This window comes from Macrotis lagotis, chromosome 5 (genome assembly GCF_037893015.1).
Source record: "Macrotis lagotis isolate mMagLag1 chromosome 5, bilby.v1.9.chrom.fasta, whole genome shotgun sequence".
Taxonomy (NCBI): Eukaryota; Metazoa; Chordata; class Mammalia; order Peramelemorphia; family Peramelidae; genus Macrotis; species Macrotis lagotis.
Window position 1 is genome coordinate 155808241 of NC_133662.1, and position 21165 is coordinate 155829405.

The 21165-nt window shown below is 33.6% G+C and overlaps 1 protein-coding gene across 11 annotated transcripts in view; it reads right to left on the bottom strand.

Annotated features, from left to right (window-relative positions):
* Positions 1–21165, bottom strand: part of HIVEP2 (HIVEP zinc finger 2) — a 392429-nt gene that overhangs the window by 336676 nt on the left and 34588 nt on the right. The gene's annotated exons all lie outside the window — the stretch shown is intronic.

Here is a 21165-nt window from a genome sequence, read left to right on the forward strand (position 1 = left end):
TAACTTTTACTTGAAAAGTAAGTTTGAAAATAATGGGTAGAGCTCTAGCTGGCTTTGGAAACAATTTGAGAACAAGTTCTGATTCAAAGCCACCCAAATTATAGATTTTGGTCATATGACTTCACTCTCAGTGAAGCAAACAACTTAAAACTCCAAGTTACATAAGAATCAGTGGTTTATCTACACTGATGGAAGGAGTTTACATGCTGGGAATACCAATGTATGAATGTTATTATTTATCTCCAGGAGAATGCAATTTAATTTCCTAGAGCATATCAATGAAACATGAGAATTAAAATGACAAAGAAACTGACTCTTCTTGGAGTTTATCTTGTGGAATATTTTAAAAGTTTACAAACAATATCATAATTGCCTGATCTGATCTATAATGAAGTTCCTTTCCAAATGTAAAACATTTCTCACAGGAATAACAACATTAATAGCAAGTCATATTTTAAAAGTACTTGAAAGTTCACAAACTAAAACTAGAAGTTATAAAGGACTTTAAGATTTATAAAAAAAATTCTTAACAATTCTGTGGACTGGGTAGTACAAATATAATCTATATTTTATAGACAAGGAAAGTGAGACACTGACTTTTAAGGGTAGGTACAAAGCTGCTAAATGTCAGTGAGAATTTACACTTGAACTCAGATCTTTTGACTCTTTCCACACCACTATCTCAAATGAGATCTTATCTGTAAAGTACTTAGTACTGTGTGTCACATAGTAGGCACTATACAAATATTCATTTCCTCTCTCTTCTACCAGATTGCTTCCCTAATATCACAGCAGTTGAAGTGTCTGAAAATTATGCATAGTTAACTTGATGCTGGATGAAATTTTCCCTTTTTTCACCTCTTACCTATATTATTTGAGGATGGGGTAAGGATGAAGACAGTGAATGACCCAGTACATTTAGAAATCATAGCATTCTATGAGAAGAGACCTTAGAGATAACCTAGACTAGTTCTCAAAATATTGTTCTCAGACCTCAGGGTTCCCTGGAATTCTTTTAGGGGGTCCTCAAGATCAAAGTTATTTTCATAATAATACTAAGATGACATTTACCTATCAAAATGCTCCTTCCTTTTCAGTCATATATTTTCAAGTATTTCAACCAAAACACATTATGAAAGACTGAATAAAGAAACAAATCAAGAATCTAATTCTTTTATTATCAGAGATTTGCCAAAAAAAAAAATAATGCAACTATTCTTAATTTTGTTTTGAAAAATATGGTTATTTTTCATACAAAGTTATTTATGTTAATATATGTGTTTAATATTGCTATTTTAAAGTATGAATAAATATTTTGAAAATTTTAATCATTTAAATTTCTAATGTGGTAAATTGTGGTAAATCCACATCCTCAATAATTTTTAAAAGTATAAAGGAATTCTGAAACAACAAAAAAAAAAAGGTCTGAGAATCTCTGTTCTACTCTAGTCACCTCATTTTGAAAGAAAATGAAGTTTAGGGAAGTGAACCCAAAACAACTTAATGGCAGAAGCAGAATGTTGAATTGGGGTCCTCTTATAAGAGACACCACATTTAAGGAAGAACATTGAAAAACCTAGAGTGCATTCAAAGGGTGACAACTAGGATAGTAAAGGGACATAAATATATGTTATATAAGAATTGGTTGAAAAAAATGGAGATGGGGCGGCTAGGTGGTGTAGTGGATAAAGCACCAGCCCTGGAGTCAGGAGTAGCTGGGTTCAAATCAGAGCTCAGACACTTAATAATTAGCTAGCTGTGTGGCCTTGGGCAAGCCACTTAACCCCATTTGCCTTGCAAAAACCTTTAAAAAAAAAAAGAAAAGAAAAAAATGGAGATGATTAGCTTGGAAGAGAGGACATGATTAGGGATAGATGAGGAGAAGGATAAGAGAATCATTATATTCTAGTATTTGAAGAGCCCTCAACCTAAAAGAAGCATTAGGCTTAGTCTATTTGTTCCCAACAGGCAGAATTAGGAGCAACGAATGAAAGTTGTCTGAAAGAGGTAAATTTAATTTGTATATTAGGGTAAACTTCCTAATTATTATAGGGATAGGTTAGTGTAATTGGAATCAACTTCCACCTCACTGGAGGTCTGTAAAGAAGAGCTCAAAGACTCAATCTGGCTTGCTTACTTTTTTGTCAGTTTATATCAGTCTAAATTTAATTTTCAATTTAACATGCAGCAAAAGAGATGGTTCATTTTAATTTCAGTTTTGGTGCAACAAAGATCTTGTGTCTTAGAAATTGAATTTCCATACCCAATTATTTGTTTTAATATGACCAATGCACAGGAAGAAGTTTATGACTTATTCTATGAAAGCTATTCTGGGTAAATATAAACATATAATTTGCAAATCTCTTACATATTCAAATGATTACTGTGATATTTGCTTCTCAACAGCACTAAAGCCCCCACTTTAAAACTTAAGAGTTTTAGAGAATTTATGGATTTTTGAAATGAAAGACAAGGACAGAGGGGAAATAGGATAGGGTGGGGGTGGGGGGGATGGGGAGTGTGATGGTTTTGAAAAGCAGGAAAAAGGGGAGTTGATGCTAAGGTCTGACTCACAGGCAAGCTGGACCTGTAGATGAAGTGGTGACCCAGAAAAAAATCTGGAAAGAAATCCTACATAGTGAATAAAAGTTTTTACTTAATTTTTTACTTGCTGAAATTTTACTAGTTGAAAAGCCGTTTGTGTTAATATTTTTTTCAAAAGTGCAAATATTTCTGGATAGATTAAAGTATAACAATTCTTCAGATATTAATATAAATTAATTTGATTAGAATGCTTTCTTCCTATAGCAAACTGTACTAAGAGAATGGAAATTTTGTTTAAGAGGAAAGGATAGATAATTTTGGAGGTATTGGGGAAGGGTAGGTCATGCTTTGTGAGGTGGGAATGGAGACCACAGAGAGAGAGATTATGGTTGTATGGTCTGAAATGATTAAAAGACTAATGAAAAATGGGTCCAAGAGGTCATAAATGGAAATTAAAGAAAAGAGAAAAAAATTCCAAAATTATATTTTGAATCTTGACCAGACAGTTGACCTAATGTTTGGGAAGAGGTAAAATAAATCTCTTTCTCCCTTTCTTTCTCTTCATTGCTTTTCATCCTCCAAACCCAGACCCTAAGTTATTAGTACAATCACATTATGCATTGAATATTTTGTTGCGGGCTAATCTGGGAACTAAATTTTCATTTATAGTATTGTTTATATGGTAAAAATGTATCCTGAGATCCAAGTAGCCAATTTACAAAATCAACTTCTGTAGCATAAACTATTCATAAATTATTGGCCATTTATATTAAGTCAGATATCTAAGCTTTCTTTCTACTCTACCAAAGACAAAAGACACTTCATTAACAAACTAGATAATATTCAAGAACAAGCTCTCAGGAACACAAAACCCATATGCCTGGATAGTAAGAATACAATATCAACCAGACACTTTTTTTTAAAAGGTACCTAAATATGGGTTTTCCTACTATATGGAGCCCCTGTGTCTATCCTAATATAATATCCATTTTCTAAAGTGGTGTGCCTGCCAAAATGTCTGTTTGGTTAATAGATTGGATCAGGGATCCAAGAAAGCCATTATAGTCTATCAAAAGATGATTAAGTATATTAAAAATATGAATTCTATATTGGTTATTCCAAAAAAAGACTTTTCAGACATGTGTCTGTGTGTTTGTTTAGCCTGGGGTTTGGATCCCACTCTTCCACCTATTACTACCCAGGTGACTTTAGATAAGTAACTTAGCAAGTAACTTAGTAAGTTTTATTTTCTCATCCACAAAATGAGGGGATTGGACCAGATAACCAGCTCTGAATCTATGATATTATCATAATATTATGTTTCATCAGTGAATGGAATTTTCTGACAAAATGTTTTCATCTTAATAATTTTTATAGAAATTCCTATAAACTATATAGCATACTTTCCTGCAAGAATGCCTTTTATAAATAGAATACTTAATATAATTTACCATTTTCATGGCTCAAGATTATCATCATGAAATGAATCATGGTACTGAGCTACATGTAATACATGAAACCCTCAGAAACTGCTAAAACTTATTTTGATTAGTTCCTGTACTTGTGGACCTTAGGTTGCTATGCTTTTGGGGTTTTCTGTTTCATTCTCTTATTTTCAGGCTATCAGTTGATGCTTCTTTTCCAAGTCAGTTGGATCAACATCTAAGAGTGATAATTCAATTTTCTTTTGCTAAGCTAATGTGGCTGAGGATACTAAATAATAAGAACCTGTTAGAATTGAGCCCAAAGTTATAATAAATGGACTATGTGTAAAGGTCAGAAGAATGTTCCTATGACCATCATGCATGAATTTCTGTGAATGTATTTTTATGACACCTATTTTGACTATAAAAGACTTTTTAACCATCGTTCCTAAATGGCTGAGTTTGGGCAATTAGGTGACCCAATGATAGAACACTGGGTCTTGGAGTCAGGAAGACTCCTCTTCATGACTTCAAATATGACAAACATAATAAATTCCCTTTTTTTCTGTTCCAATTTAAATTTTTTCCTTCACTCAAAATTGTGAACTAACAGCTTCATTAGTTAATATAAAGGTAACTTTAAAAAATCCTAAATGGACTTTAGGAGGAAAACATTTTATTATTTATTGATTTTAATCTAGCTTTATATGCCTAGAAATTGTCTAGTGAAACCATTGGTTATGTTGATTCTAGAGACCCTCCAGGGAAGCCAGATAACTGGTTTTGAGTACATCCAAAACACTTGTTTAATATTTTGACTTTACCCAAATTTTGTTGAATGTTTATATTTTTACCAGCTTATAAATAGTTTATATTTTGACTTCACTCAGATTTTGTTAAATGTCTACCTGGAAGCTTCCCTCTAATGACCTACATGTTGGTCCACTTGTTGCTTGTCTTAAGCTTTTGTTTGAAGTCTATGTAATGAAACTTCACACCTTTTTCAGGCTCTCTCCTCTACTGAATTCAACTAATAAAATTATTTCTTGACAAGCTACTTAGATTTAGGGATTTGCCCCTCAACAAAATCAAGTTTTGACCAGAGAATGGAAAGAGTTGGTTTTATTTCTCTACTGCCCATAATTCCAATTCAGGTATATTCACAAGATCATAGATTTAGAACCAGAAAAGGTCTTAAATGATGTTTTTCCAAAGTCCTCATTTTTACTAATGAAGAAAGTGAGACCTGAAGAGAGTAAGTGACTTTCTCAAGTTCACACAGAAAGTATAGTCCTTCCTAATTTTTAACAACTAAGTATTTCATATTACAATATGTAATTCAACTCTTCTATGATGCATTCTTTTTTTCTTACTAATATTATATATGCTAGAATTTTACTCTTTCACATATTATTCCAATGATTCAGAAAAATTGTCAAAAATCTTTCCTTATTGCTATACTTGTATATGTACTAATAGGAGAAATGCTAGATTTGCAATTACCATCAGAGGAGCTGATGCCAAATACTTTCTTTTCCCTCTAATGCATTTTTTTGCTTTGAGACCTCAGTATAGCTGGCAGCAGATTCACCTACATCACTTCTCAGAGTAAACTGATAATGCCTGTGGTTTACATCCTAGAAAGAAATTGAGTATGAGCTTATCAGAAGAGTATGTGTCTTCCAATGTAGCTAAATTCAAAGAAAGTCATCACCAGAAGGTTAGCATCATGGTAACAATATGTAAAACTCATAGAGAGAATGAGGTAAGACATGGAAGAACTGCTTTTTTTTAATCAGTGGATGAAACATAAGTAATCAATAAACATTTATTAAGCTTCTTCTATGAACTGGGCACTCTAATAAGCTCTGTATCAGTAATAAATCACAAATCTTTATGAGGAAAACATTTTACTGATCACCAAAGAGACAATGTTCTCAATAGCCCTAGGGACTAAAGTCATTTATGTGCAAGACAAACAGATACAGTTTCCCACAACGACCTTGATCATAGTCATCTATCAAACAGGTCCCAATCCTTTCCAAGAGAGGGCATTTTTCAAGATAAGATCATAACTGTATCTATACATTCCAGGGACTATGATCATCTGGGCAATAATGGCAGCAAGCATTATAGACACCTACAGTTCAGAACATTACTTTACGTAGGGGTAGGCCTTTATAGTACAACTATATTATATATAGTATTTCAGTACATGATAATGGGATAACTGCAGTTATATTGTTGTACCACTCTTATTCTAAGAACAATTACACTATTTTGCTGCTCAATGGAGCTCAAATAGTGCAACGATATGATTTAGTACTCCAAAGCTCATACTCAAAGCCCAAGATGGGCATAGACTAGGCTCAATCAGGTGCATCTTAAAAATCACTCTTTTTTGGGCTCAAGAACAAGGATTTCACCTAGGAATATCAGAATATGACTTATACTTGGAATGCTACAAAAGAGCTATAAGGGTTCTAGATCTTTATAAACATTCAGGTTAACAGAGAGAGAGTAGGAAAAAGAAAAAAAATCTTAAAATAAAATAAGCCTGAACTCAAAAGCAATTAAATTAACACATTTCCCCTCTCTAGAAAGCCTCTACTTTACCAGGGACCCATGTAGTAGTAGTTCTCCAGGTTATTAACCACCTCGTGGTTTGGCCCATGTACTCATGCAAATAGAAATCCCTCAGGGTTGCTAAAAAGTCAAACAACCCAACTCTTCTCAGTTAGACTTAGGCACTTCTCTTCACTTTAGCAACCCCTGAACTTCAGGGCTACTGGAGGGGGAAAGAATTATGAGTTACTTGAGACACTCCCCTCAAACCTGCAAAGACCAAATCATCCAAAGTACTAGTGAAGAGCAAAATCCTGCTCCAAGGCATCTAGGTACTCCGTGGATAGACCACTGAGTTTGGAGTTAGGAGGACCTGAGTTCAAATGTAGCCTCAGACATTTACTGTCTGATGCTGGCAAGTCACTTACCTTTGCCTCAGTTTCCTCATCTATAAAATAAACCAGAAAATGAAATGGCAAAACACTTCAATATCGTTGCCAGGAAAACCCACAAAGAGGTAATGAAGCATTGAATGTGACTAAAAATAACAAAAAACTTTTTGGCTATGTCCCTAAGTGTTTCTTGATTCAGATTCCTACTGAATTTGAAACTCTGCTGATTATGAAGTCCCCCTGAAGGTCTATTAATCCTCTCATCCTTCTACTACTCAGTCTTCATCACTGTGACTCTCTTGGCTTGTGTGCAAGGTCCTAGGTTAGCCCAAAAATTTCATATTGGCTGCTACCATTTTATAGTCACATGGGTCTTTCTCTCCAGAGGTCCCATAGTTCTATGAAAGACTCTTGCAGATTCCTAGGCTTTCCCTCTAGAGAAATGAACATTCTTTCTACTTCCCAAGTCCCTAAATCTGGTTTTCTCCCATACTTTCAGTGCTTATCTCCTCACCTTTTCAAATTTCAAATCCAAAAATGTGTCTCAGCTATAAATCTCAATCAATTTCAAATGAGTTATTAATGGAGGTTGTTCTACCTTGTATGGGTTTGTTGCTAGAACAAAAGCATGACTTAAGGTATCAAAGAGAATCCAATATGACTTCTTGGTCCACCAAGAACCTAAGAAGTTTTTACATACTTCATACATCTATAAAATCAACTCAGCAAACCTTTATTAAACCCCTCAAAGATAAAAACTTATTTTTGCTTAATCAAAACCAGTTCATAATAACCAAAAATTGGTGAATAACAAAATGTAAAGTTTCTTCAGAATAGCATAGTTGAAAAGGAACCAAGCTGGAAATGAGAAGGCATGAGTATGAGGCCTGACTCTGAATCACCATCATCATCATCATCATCATCATCATCATCATCATCATCATTGTTATCATTTATATAGAGCTTTAAAGTTAACAAAGCCCTTTACAAAATCTTTTATTTTATCCTCACAGTCTGGGAGACAGGTATACCCTCACAACAACCCTAAGGAGGCAGATACATTCTCACAACAGCTCTAGAAGGCAGATGCTATTAAGATTCCTACTTTACAGATGAAGAAACTATAGCAGGGGGAAGCAAAGTGACTTGTCCAAGGTAACAAAAATATCGGAGGCCAAATTTCAACTCAGTTCTTCCTGACTTTCAGCCCAACAGTCTATTCATCGAACAATCTCATTCCATCATGTTAGTGCATTCTAGTTCTGCTACATCTCCTTATGTGATTTACTTCATATTTTTCTTCCAAGTCTTCTGTAAAAATACTTATTGGACTTACTTCACCAGAAGCAATATGGAATAGTGGAGCAGAAAAGTCTGTGTCTGAATTCTATTATATATGCTAGCAATGTTACCATGAACAAGTCAAGATCTTTCAGGACCCCCAAGCAACTCTCTAATAACATAAATTACACATGAACTGTTGCTCTCCATTGGTGGAGAGAATTCCCTACTGATAAAATCACAGTTCCATGCCAAAAACAAATAAACAAAACAAACAAAAGGGTTTTTTTAAAAAAGCTCTAATAATTCATGTAAAATGGCTTGTAACAAAGTGCTCTATAAATGTCAACTATGATTATTATCTCTACAATCTTAGCAAATTGTTTCACCTTTTTTTTGGCCTCAATTTCCTTAACTAAGAATAAAGGTGAGGGTTGACTGAGTCAATCAATAAAATCATCCCCCCATTTAAAGTAATTGATGAGAAGCTAGCTCTGCTACCTTTGTCAGATGAGAACACACTTCAATTTAATCAGAGTAGTGATCATGTCCGAGATGCCTTCTGATAAAGGCATTTCAACTACTCCTCACAGGATATCTGTTTGGATTGGGTGAGAGAGTCATGCTCTGTGGGACATATAAAACCAATAAATTAGTTTGGAATCAGGAATTCAAGCATTCAAAGACTTATTTAAGGAAAACTTCAGCTAAGCCATTATGAAGAAATGATTTGTGGAAGGAAAAGAGCCTGAAACCCAGTCCCAATTTGACTTTCATGTGTCTTTCCACCTTTTATTATTTTGGCTTCAGCATGTCATTGATAACCTAACAGAATTCCTTAAAGAGCTTACAGCATACCTATAAAATTTTAGATACCTCAAAAACTACAACTGTAGGACAGACAGAACTCAGTGAAGAAAAGAAGATCCAAGGTACTACAAAGACCTCAGAAGAGATCTTAGACTATAACCAAGGAGAAAATATCAAGGGCTCCAGCAAAGGGAATTTTTAAAAGTTCTGAATTATTCCATTTGCATATATCTCTAAGTTTGAATTCACTTTCCTGTGAATTCCATATATACTGGTCATGGTCTTTTGGGGAGGATATTTTATGCCAGCTATAACACTGTGGTAAATACTCATTTCCAAAAGCTAAGTAAGTGACTGTCTAATTGTAATCAGGAGCCAACAATGGGGTCTGATGAACTACAACAATAGAAAAACCAAACCCTTAGCCCTGTGGTTGTATCTTGAGATCCTGCAAGAGACATAATAGTCTCTCTTTTGAAATTTGAACTGTTGCTGATAGTAGAGATTTGATGGATTAAGTCCAGAAACAATATGTGCTAAATATAAAATGAAGGGATTAGATTGGATAATTTCTGGGTCCCTTCCAGTTCAAGATTTTACATGCTTACATACAAACATACATTTTACATATATTCATACATACATATATATTAATATTATTGACCAAATTTGGGTCTGTCAGAAAACAAGAGTTATTAAATAGGTTATAATGTCTGATGAGACACTAAAACTACAGCTGTAGGCACAAGCATCAGAGGAAGAATGAAGAACCAGGCAGGAATATGTGATATGTGATCATTACTAAGATCTCCAGCCCTAGACAGGACATGTCATTTGTATTATGGGTTTTGAAAGAATCAAATAATTTTAGACACTTGTCCAAAATTATACTTAGCTGACACAAAAGAAAAAAAAGGAAAAAAAGATTTGGGCTATTTTGCCTACCTTGACAAACCTCAACAGACACTACAAAGAGAAAGAGAAGGCAAGTGTCACATTTTTTTGTGAAAGATTACAGAAGCCATGGTTCAATATTGACCTAAAGAGTAGATCTCTGCAGAATAAAGTGGGACTGAACAGTTTGTCTTATGAACTAACCATTCAATCAACTTATGTCAATTGAATTCTTACTCATTTAGCAACTTAAGTTAAAATCAGCATCCTCCATAAAATACTTGCATCTGAGAATTCAAAAAAGGACTTCTAACTTTTCACTGAAAATTACTCCTGGGAATAATATGTTACCAGACAACTTTTTAAAACCCTTTCCATTCATTCTATCATAAGGAAAACTTCAAAGAATAGTGAAAGAAATGTAAATGATCAGTAACCATTTATGAAACAAGGAGAGAAATGGGAATCTGAGATGACAAGAGTCAGTACCTCAGAAAGACAAACCCGATATCTGAATAATGAAAAGGGGAGGAAAAAGACAAAGGGAAAGAAAGAGATGTTACATTTGTCAACTGCTCATCATTTACTTGTCAGTCTATTTCAGACTACCACTGTACCTTAGCTCAGCTCCCAAGAGTCAGTGAAACTTTTGGATACCTTCCAACCTGTCTTGGAAGGTGGAGAAGCCACTGCTTAGTGCAGGGGGAAAAAAGGTAACTTTACAGGAAATGAAACCAGGCAGAAATAGTGACAGCAACTAAGAGGCAGGTGATGACAATCAGTGAGATTCATGATAAAGATTGGAGGAGATGCTTAGTGTGGCCTTCAGAGGAAATGAAATATAAAACGAGACTTTAAAAGCAATTATTCTCCACATGAAAAAATTTCCCCATCTACATTATTTTCTTTCTTACATTCCTGGACCAAATTCTGAACTCTCTCACCCACCCTAACCCTTCCTATAAGGTTCCATAGTTTACTTAATTAAAATTATGGTTTAGTGAAAAGTGACATACCAATATATAAGCCTTGATGTACATATCAGGTAAATCACTAGCTTCAAGTTTTACATCTGCAAATAACTCTCTTACTGTAGTTTAACCACAGAGGTGCTGCTAGTAACTAATATTATTATCTCAAACATTTGAGGAAGTTACTTTAAAAATGAACAAGTTCCTTATCTGATACACTCAAGACTTTAAAATAATAACAATTTTAAGGGATAATTCTTACACTTTTAACTTCAAAACATGTATAATGTGTGGATACATGTATGTACATATAAACATGCATATTACACATGTATTATTAAAGCTCAATGGTTAGAATATAATGTCAGCAACATTCAAGTCGAAGAATTTGTAGCCTACCAAAAAGATCACACATAAGATACACCCTCTAAACACTTGGCAAATGACTCTTCACCTGCATCTCCCACTATTCCTCAGTACAAATCATCAGCTCGTTTCACCTTCTGTTGAAGATCTTTCCCCTTTCCTCAGCAATAATTGCCTTCTACTTCAAAGTTAATTTGTATTTATTTCTAGAAATCTTAAATGTGAATATTTACACACAGACATACAAACACACAAACATAGCTTTCCACATTAGAATGTATGCTCCTTGAGGGAAGGGTCTATTTTGTCTTTGTGTATCCTTAGAAATTAGCAAGGGCCTAATACATGGTAAATGCTTTAAAAAAAGAAAGTTTCTTGATTGATAGATCGATTTATACTAGACCCTAGAAAAGCAGGGTTCTACTAATGATAGTGGCTGTAAATATTTCTTTTTTTCAGATTGAGACTCAATTTTCCTAACTGAAAAATTTCATATCCTTTTCTTTATAAGTTGTGGAACTGTTTAAGGAATGATGATGAAAATTGGTCTTCATCTGAAAAAATCCCCAAGTACTTCAAACATTCTTGATGTAGCATGGTTTTGAGTTCACCATCAAAAAATGATTTTAATGAGCCTCTTAAAAGAGCTAAATTTAACACTCCAATATAATATGGCTAGAGCAGAGTTGCAATAAAATCTCCTTCATCTATACTTCTAATAAAATAATTAAGATTCCATAAGTTTCTTAGATAGCTACATCATGTTATTGGCTTGTTTGTTGTGTCTGCAGTAAGGCTAAGTAATTTTTTAGTCTAAATCAATTCAAAGATTTTTACATTCGTCTTATCAAATTTCATCTGTTACTCAACCTATTGTTCTAGACTGAACATTCTAAATTCAGATTTTATGATATGATGAATTTTTACACACCCACAAATCTGATAAATATTCCACCTATATGGTCCTATCATTGATAGAAATCTTGAAGTCTAAAACCAGGGTCCTGTAGGGCATCTCTCTGTATCAATTTTTAATTTATTAATCAACACTAAATAAATAGAATTTTTAGGTTTAAAAGATTTAACATAGGAATGAGCCTTAGAGATCATCGAGTCTACTTCCTTTATTTGATATGTATAATATATTTATATGAGGAAATTAAAGCTCAGAAAAATTGGTATCACTGTCACACAACTTTTAAGTGACCAAGTGACCAAACTAAAATCCTCTAATTCCAAATAAAAGATTCTTTCTAATATGAAAAACTCTTCCTCTATTCTAAGTTCTACTATAACCAATAAATCTGTTTGCTCCTTCTTTCCACTGACGTGGCTCATTTCCAGACAAGATTATCATTATCCTGCAAAATATTCCCTTCTTTCTTCCTTCATACCCTCTATTTACAAAGATTGGGGTGTTTTTGTTTAGACATATCAGATCTGACTCTGTGACTGCATTTGAAGTTTTTCCTTGAAAAGATACTGGAATGAATTATTATTATTTCCTTCACCATTTTACAAATGAGGAAATTGGGGCAAATAGGGCTAAGTGACTTGACTAGGGTCACAAAGTCATACAATATATGAGGTCAGATCTGAATTCAGGTCTTTCTGACTCCAGGTCAAGTGCTTTATCCACTGTGTCACCCAGCTGGCCAACAAAGATCAGATATTTCATAAAATCTCCTTGATTAATTGCTTCCATCATATTCTGATTTCTCATTTATTCCAAATCCACTCAACAACTTATGCAACTAGTATTAATTATAATAATTTATTCCTACTATTTCTTTGTTATATCCATATATATATGTATATATATATATATATATATATATTGTTTGACCCATATATGTACATTAGATAATAAATTCCTACTAGATAGTAATATATATATATATATATATATATATATATATATATTGTTCATGGTACTGAATTTTTTGTTTCAGTTAATAAAACCTTTAATAAACTTTTGTTTATGGTTGTCATAGTTTGAGGCAATAAATGGCCATTTCACTCTAAATTTTCTCAGATAATAGTGTTTTTTTCTCTTTCCATCTAAAGTTAGGGTAGATGTAAATGAGTGGGCAAAATGAAATATTTCTTTTGCATTTTCCATGAACGAACTTAATTCCCTAATTGATACTGTTAGTTTCTAATTCATTGCTTTTATTTTATTTTTTTCTTTTCTTCTCTCCCTTCAAGGTCAGGAAATTCATTTTACTTGCAACAGCTATGCACTGTCAGTAGTATCCTCTCTCCATTAATTTCCCTTCTCTCTGCCTGTCTCCTGGGTTCCTGCTCTGACCTCTGTTTCCTGCAGTGTTACTCTTAGAGTAACTGTTTAGAGTGCTTTTATTTAAATCATTAAGATTTGAAGCATTGGATCTTAAGAGTCCTCTACTACAACTCAAAATAAGAATACTATGTAGGCTTTAGCCACTGGACCTGGGATATCCTGGTCTGAGTACTGGAGTGCTCGATGACAACTGTGATATACTCTAATATTTCTGCTATTATTTGATATTGCATTATTTTATTTTTATTTATTACTGAAGTAGGAATGTGGGAGGTAGGCTTGCTCCCTCTACTCAAGAATCCATCTTGGTCAGAAGTACCAATGTGCTTTTAAATGACAAACATAATGGTCTTTACCTCTCCATAGCATTTGATACAGCTGGTCACTCTCTCCTCCTATATACTCTCTCTCCTCTACTGACACTGTTCTCTTCTGTCCTCTTCATGTCTTCCTGAATATTCCTTCTGAGTCTCCTGATGGCTTTCTAACAACATCATAACTATTAACTGTGGGGTTCCACAAGGTTCTATCTTGGGCTCTTTTCCCTCTTTTTCCCATATACTCTCTCATTTGGTGATGTCATTGACTTTCATAGGATCAATTTATTCTTTCTTTGCAAAAGATTCCAAGATCAAAATTTCTAGCCCCAGTCTCCCCTGAGTAAAAATCTCACATCAACAACTACCTCTTTGGCACTGCACACTGAATTTCTCATGAAATCTCAAATTCAACATCCAAAACAAAACTTATTTCACCCAAAACTCTCAAGGCATCACCATTCTCATACTCAGACTCAAAATCCAGTATCATCATTGTCTTATCACTCCCACTAACACAACACAACTAATCTATAGCCAAAGCTTGTTGTTTCTACCTTCACAACATCTTTCCTATACTTCTCCTTTTCTCTACTTACATGGTCATCACCCTTGTTCAGGTATTCATTATCTCTAAGATGTTGGTTTATCTCTGTCTCAAATCTCTCAACACTAAATTTATCCTTCACTTAGGTACAAAAGTGATTTTTTTCCTAAAGCATATATTTTAACATGTAATTTCTCATATTCCATAGTCTTTAGTGACTGTTTATTATAACCAGGATCCAATATAAAATCCACTGTTTAAATTTAAAATGCTTTATAAAGTGGAACCCTTCCTACATACACTTACAGTCATCTTACAACTTACTTCCCTCAGATCTTCTATGATCTGACTTTTCTGTCTGACTTGCTGTCCCTGAGACCTGTTGGTACTCCAGTCCTCTTCTCCCTGTCTTTACACTGACTGTTCCTTGGATCTGACATCCTCTCCTTCCTCAGCTCTCCTTTTTTAAGTTTCCCTGACTTCCTTCAAGTCTCAATGCAAATTCCACATTCAACTAAAGGCCCTTCCTTGTCCTTCCAGTTGTTAATGCCTGCCAATCCTGAAATTATCTTTCATTCTCTCTCTCTCTCTCTCTCTCTCTCTCTCTCTCTCTCTCTCTCTCTCTCTGTCTCTGTCTGTCTGTCTGTCTCTCACTCTATCTCCATAGATAGATAGATAGATAGATAGATACAAATACAGATATAGATAGCTTATACATATCTAGTTATTTCTCCCATTATGGTGTGAATTACTTAAACTAGGGATCATTTTTACCTTCCTTTGTAATACAGTACTTAATCCTGTGCCAAATACTTACTACATGCCTAATAAATACTTTTGGATTCCATAACTGAGCCTATGATGCATCATTATTAAAGATTGTTCTCCCATCATACCATCATAATATAATATTGAAAATGGATGTATACATTCAAAGCAGAATCCAACTGGTAAATGCAGTTCTAATTATTCTGACACAGGGGACACAGTATTCTAATTATTCTAACATATCCTGACATAGAGGACAATGACATCAGGGATGTGATACCATAGCATGCAAGTTAATTGAATTTAAGTGAGGGAGGGTTGGGCCAAGTCACCAATCTCACTTTCTCCTCTGGAGCCATGAGGGACCAGTGACCAGATATGGATCAGGATGCCTAGAGATGCATATAGCTCTTTAAATTAAAAATATAATAGGTTTATATTCCTAAATAACTCTTCTCTATAAATAAGAGTCCTGCCAATACTAAAAATGAGACGGCTTTTATGAGAAAAATAAATCATTCACCTTATAGTGTCAAAATGAAGCATATGATTAGTAATTTTATAGCGGATATATTCAACTTTCCAAATTTTCTCCAGTATTTCCTGTGAAAAGAACTAAGATCTGTTTAAAAAAAAGACTGTGACATCATCACTACTCTCAAAGAAAAGATTTATACATATGTGTGTATAATATCTATGTAATTAGTATATATCTGACCACAGTGCCATAAACACCTGAGTTCTTAATTGAGGAAAAATGTTCTCTTCAATGATAATAATAAATAAAAATGTACTCCCACATACCTAAAGTGTGAGAAAAAGATCATGTTGTCTGTGTTGCTTTATTAAATGAGGTATTGTTTTTAAAAGTTTCCAATGAGGTGTGTACTTGTGGAGCAACCCACCACAGTATATTTGTCCCAAACTCTGAAAACAACTGTACAAAGGTAGTCAGAAATAAGGACTATAAGGCTAAGCAATATCCTAAACTTAGTCAAAATTAACATAGCATTGCAAATAAATTCTACTATTCAAGTAGTCTCATCTTATTTGAGATCACTTCCAAAATCCTAATGAACTGAAGTAATTCTAAGATGAATAATAATGACATTACAAAGCATCTATCCTTCTCCCTTAAAAAAAATGAAAAGTTGAAAATGCAAGAAGATCCTGAGCATTTTCACATAGGCATCACATGTTCTGCTGTCTTTTGGCTGATTCCCGCTGTGCCTACACTCCACTGTTCCTCATACCTTTTTCTTTAGTTTTTAATTTTGATGAAATTAAGTAAAGAAGTATGAAAGCATTAATAAAATACAGATGTATTTTAGTTATGATATCTTTTATCATACCTGCCATAGCTTTCCATTCTGTAGAATTATCTTTTAAGAAAATGATATTCCCTAGATTTATACACAGTGTCATGGATAACTCATCTGTTTTGAACCCAATATGCTGAAATACAGCTGTCAAAATAAAACATTCCAAATTATTTTTAACCAAAATAATCATACACGGGACTTTTAACTTTAAGATGACTTAAGGAAAGTAGTTAAGAACTATGTAGATGACTTAACAGGAAGCAAATGAATGAAAAAAATATTTTTCTTCATATAAATGATTTTTCCCGTGATGTTAAAAGAGGAATAAATGGCAGAGAGACATAATTCATTTCCAATGAAATGGAGAACATTTAATGGTCTATGAGCAATTTAGTAGTAATATAGTCAGTTACCAGAATAAATAAATATCATTTCTTTCCCTTATTTTGACACGTATAGAGTCAAATATATACATATACTACAGATTAGACTGTCTTACTTGTACCTTTTGATTTTATATGTTGTATAGTCTTAAGGTTTTCATCTGACTCTTCTATTTTACTTATTATTTGCATCATAGGGTTCTTATTCAGTCACCTACATTCAACACTGCCCACACAAGCAAATAGAATTACTGAAAATTAACAAGCATTGCCACTAATTATCCTTTATGTCAAACTGTAATGGGCAAGCATGTTGGTTTTTTTTCCCCTTTATCCTGTTGCTTTCAATATTACCTGGATTTTATATTAAATCTACTATTCTGTTTTAAATTTCTAATAATCAGTTTTACTGATAATTACTTGGCTATCTTGGTTCTGGGATCTGCTCATCACACAACTCACTGATTGTTGTTAAATTAAACAATCCTTTCTGTGAAGTTCTCTTCAACTACCATAATTTGTGTTCTGTCTTTACTTTCTTTTAGTTATAGGTAGAAAGAAATATAGGCCGCCTATCTACCAAAAGCCAGAACATCCCATTTAATAGTTAAAATTCAGTTCTATTAGTGAAAAGTTAAATCCCTTAAACTCTCTCAAGTATTTTAAATTGAGTAAATGTAATTGTCAAAAAACTAAATTTTTCACTTTCTCGGTAAGTTTTGGTGATATCTCCTTTACCAAGACCATAATCATATTTCTTCAGTCTTAAAGGATAAGTAACAGATAGTGCCTAAGCAAATAAATGATCCCTATATTCTTCCTAAAATTTATATGGATAAAATCTATATGAATACCCTGATCCCAAAAGGGACAGTTCTTTCAGACACAATAGTTCAACCACCAAAGAGTTTCCAATTGAGATTCATTCATTATCATTTATGCACAAATATACCCTATTGGTATTCTATATTTTATTAACTCTTCTCCTTCACCACTACTCATCTCAATTCTGTTGAACCATGTGACATACCAAGCAATATACTTTATCAACACTTTAGATCTAAACTAGCAAGATAATTTGAATTTTTTTAATAATACTTTTACAATATGCTGATGATTTTAAGTCCCTGATGACTTTAAGTTTACATTTATTGTGACTTTCTAAGTAGTAATAAGAAGTTATAATATTTATTTCACCTCCCTGCCAGTAAAAGTTCAACCAGCAAAAGCAAATTTTCTCTCAAAAATGGATGTTTGTCCTTCATTCTTGAAGAAGACCATGAAATCAGGGAGATTATGCCTTGATGTGCACATGAATTAGATTTGAGAGAAGGATACTGTGCAAAGTCACCAGTCTTTCTCCTCCAGAGTCATCTGGATCCAGTGACCAGATATGGATAAGGACACCTGATAATATGGATGTGAGGCCCTCAGGGTTAAGTTACCCAAAGTCACCAAGCTAGTAAGTGTTTGCAACCAGATTTCAACTCAGGTCTTCCTGATATCAAGACTAGCACCCTATCCACTGTGATATCTAGATGCCATTCTCTCAAATGAACCATCATTTCAAAAGCTGGAAGACAATAGGAAGAATATAGGACTTTAGATCTAGAGCTAGAGGAGATTTTAGAAGCCATCTAGTCCTACCACCATATTTTATATAGGTGTGGAAACTGAGGTTCAAGAAAGTCAAGGGATTTGCCCAATGTCACAATGGAGGCAAATGGAAGTTCATCTGAATTCAGAGTAAGTTTTTTCCAACTGATTCGTACTCCTCCTAGCTAGAGATCCTCTCTATTTTCTCTAGTTAAAAAAAAAAAAAACTTTCATATTAAGATAAATTAGTCTCTCATTCACTAATTTATTCTGGCAACAATATTTGGTATTTATATATCTTTTGGTATGCACAGATGACTATATTTCTTTCATCACCACTCCCACCCCATGAGGCAGGTAATTTGCATAACTGGAAGCTTAAGGTTGTGAAGCAGTATCCAAAAGGAGAACAAAGGAATCGAGAATCCAAGATGATTGCTCCTTCTTACATTCTATGTTCCTCTTTTTGGAACTCATATATCTTGAAATTGTCTAATTCATGGCTTTTAAAGCCAGTTCTACTACATGGCTTCAACCTAGATCTGTATCACACCCTGAATGGCTCATTGCTTTAGTGTGCAATGCTGTTGATATTCCTGTCATTCCAAATCCCAATTAGTATGTTTAAATTGCAGATATTTACCCCAGCAAGGCCCTAGGACATTTTTTTCAAACCACTTCAGTAGGAAAATTACAAAATTTGCAATATCAAGGAACAGTTCCAGTGATGTTTATGTTTGTTTTGGATTATATCTGATGGTCTTTACTTTCATGGATCTAGGGAACTCCCTTTACTAGTGCATATCTACAACTTATTATCTTAAAGAATTTGCTAGGGAACTGAGAAGATAAATGACTTGCCCAAGGTCACCCAAATGGTATGTGTAAAATGTATAATATGAACCCAAGTCTTCTTAACTTTGAGGCTGGTTCTCTATCCATTACACTGCTTTGCATCTCAGTGATATATGTAAATTGAAAGCAATTTAAGAATTTTAAAATTTAAGAATTATTCACCAAGACAAGTGAAAGAACAATCCGTTCTAAAGTCCATTGAGGCAGCTGAAGCAGGTACTATGGAGCACTTAGAGTGAAAAAAAGGATAGTGATATTAATTGGGAAAAGTCAAAAAGGTTTTTCCTTTGTAGTGAGGTAAGCAGTCAAATTATAGGTGTGTTGGCTGCATCAAAAAGGACCTTATTTTAATCAGAAGTGTATCTTACATTTGTCTGTCCTGGATTAAAAAATCAGGAGGAAGGTTTCATAACCTACTTCAGCAATTTCATCTATTCTCATATTAAAAATGTCTTCAATATATCTAATTTAAATGTATTTTGCAAAATGTAAGTCCATTTCTTTCATTTGACCCTAAGAGTTCTCATTAAGACCATCCCAAAATGCAGAAAAACAGTTATTAATTTATCCTTCTTGTCTCCAAGTTAAGTAATCCCAGTTGCTTATAACCTTTCTTCTCAGAAGCTTTTTCAAAAATCCATTATTTTCTACATTTAAAAAGACATTATGATAAAACCTTGTCACAAGACAAGAAAATGTACTATTACATTATTGGGACTGTATTAACCTAGGCATGTCACAACCACTAAGTGACTCCAGGAAACTAATATTATAAATTGCAGAACAGTTATCAATCTGCTTTTGCCGGGAGACTTTCTTCTCCAGTAATTCCTTAAATTGATCAAATTATTGAAATGAAAAAATAAAAAAGTCTTTTGTTTACTTGTCTGTGTATATTTTATTTACCCTCTAGAATGTAAGCTCCTTGAAGGCAGGAACTACTCACTTTTTTAGATTTTCTTCCCTGACAAATATTTTACTGATTGATTATATCGTTACCTATTTGTTGAATGGAATTTCTGTCATCACTGAAATCATACCATTTACAAAACTATTGTAAAATTATATACTTTACTATATGTAATACATATATACTAAAGGAAATTATTTAAACCAAAACTTAATTTGATCAAAATTCAGAAGTCATAGGTTTGGGAAATTTTAAAAATATCTTGGGAATGTTTTAGTACTCCAAAAAGTTAAGTCTCATCTCAACATAACAATGTTCTACACTCTATTTCAAACTTTCATAAGGGTATGGGTCTATTAGACCCCTCAATATAAATGAGGAAACCCAGACTTTTTACTGAATCAGTCAAATGTGAAAACTAGATGTGAATAATTCCTAGAGATCTCTATTGAATAAAAGACATGAACTAGATGTGAAACGTTCTTAATCGCTTTGGAAGGAATTAAATATTTGGAGCCTTTGGACAAAATAAAAAGAAGCTATACCCCAATATGTACATTGGATTTTGTTCAAAACATTCTGTTTTCAGTGGATCCTGGGATAAAATAGAAAGACAATTTAGAATCTAGAATTTCAGTAGCAGGTTAGCCTAGTAGTGTTCAAATCTGGTCACTTAACCCTCTTTGCCTTGGTTTCTTTATCTGTAAAATGAATCAGAGTAAGATATAGCAAACCATTTCAGTATCTTTGCCAGGAAAACCCCAAATGGGGTCACAAAAAGTAAGACACAAGAAGAATGATTAAAAGTCAAGCCCTAAAGAAGGAATATCTTGAGATAAGGAAAGAACAGGAGTTTCTGTCTAGTCCCTCCCTTCTTTGATCAAAGGATGCCCACATGAATTTTGAAATGAAAGAAGA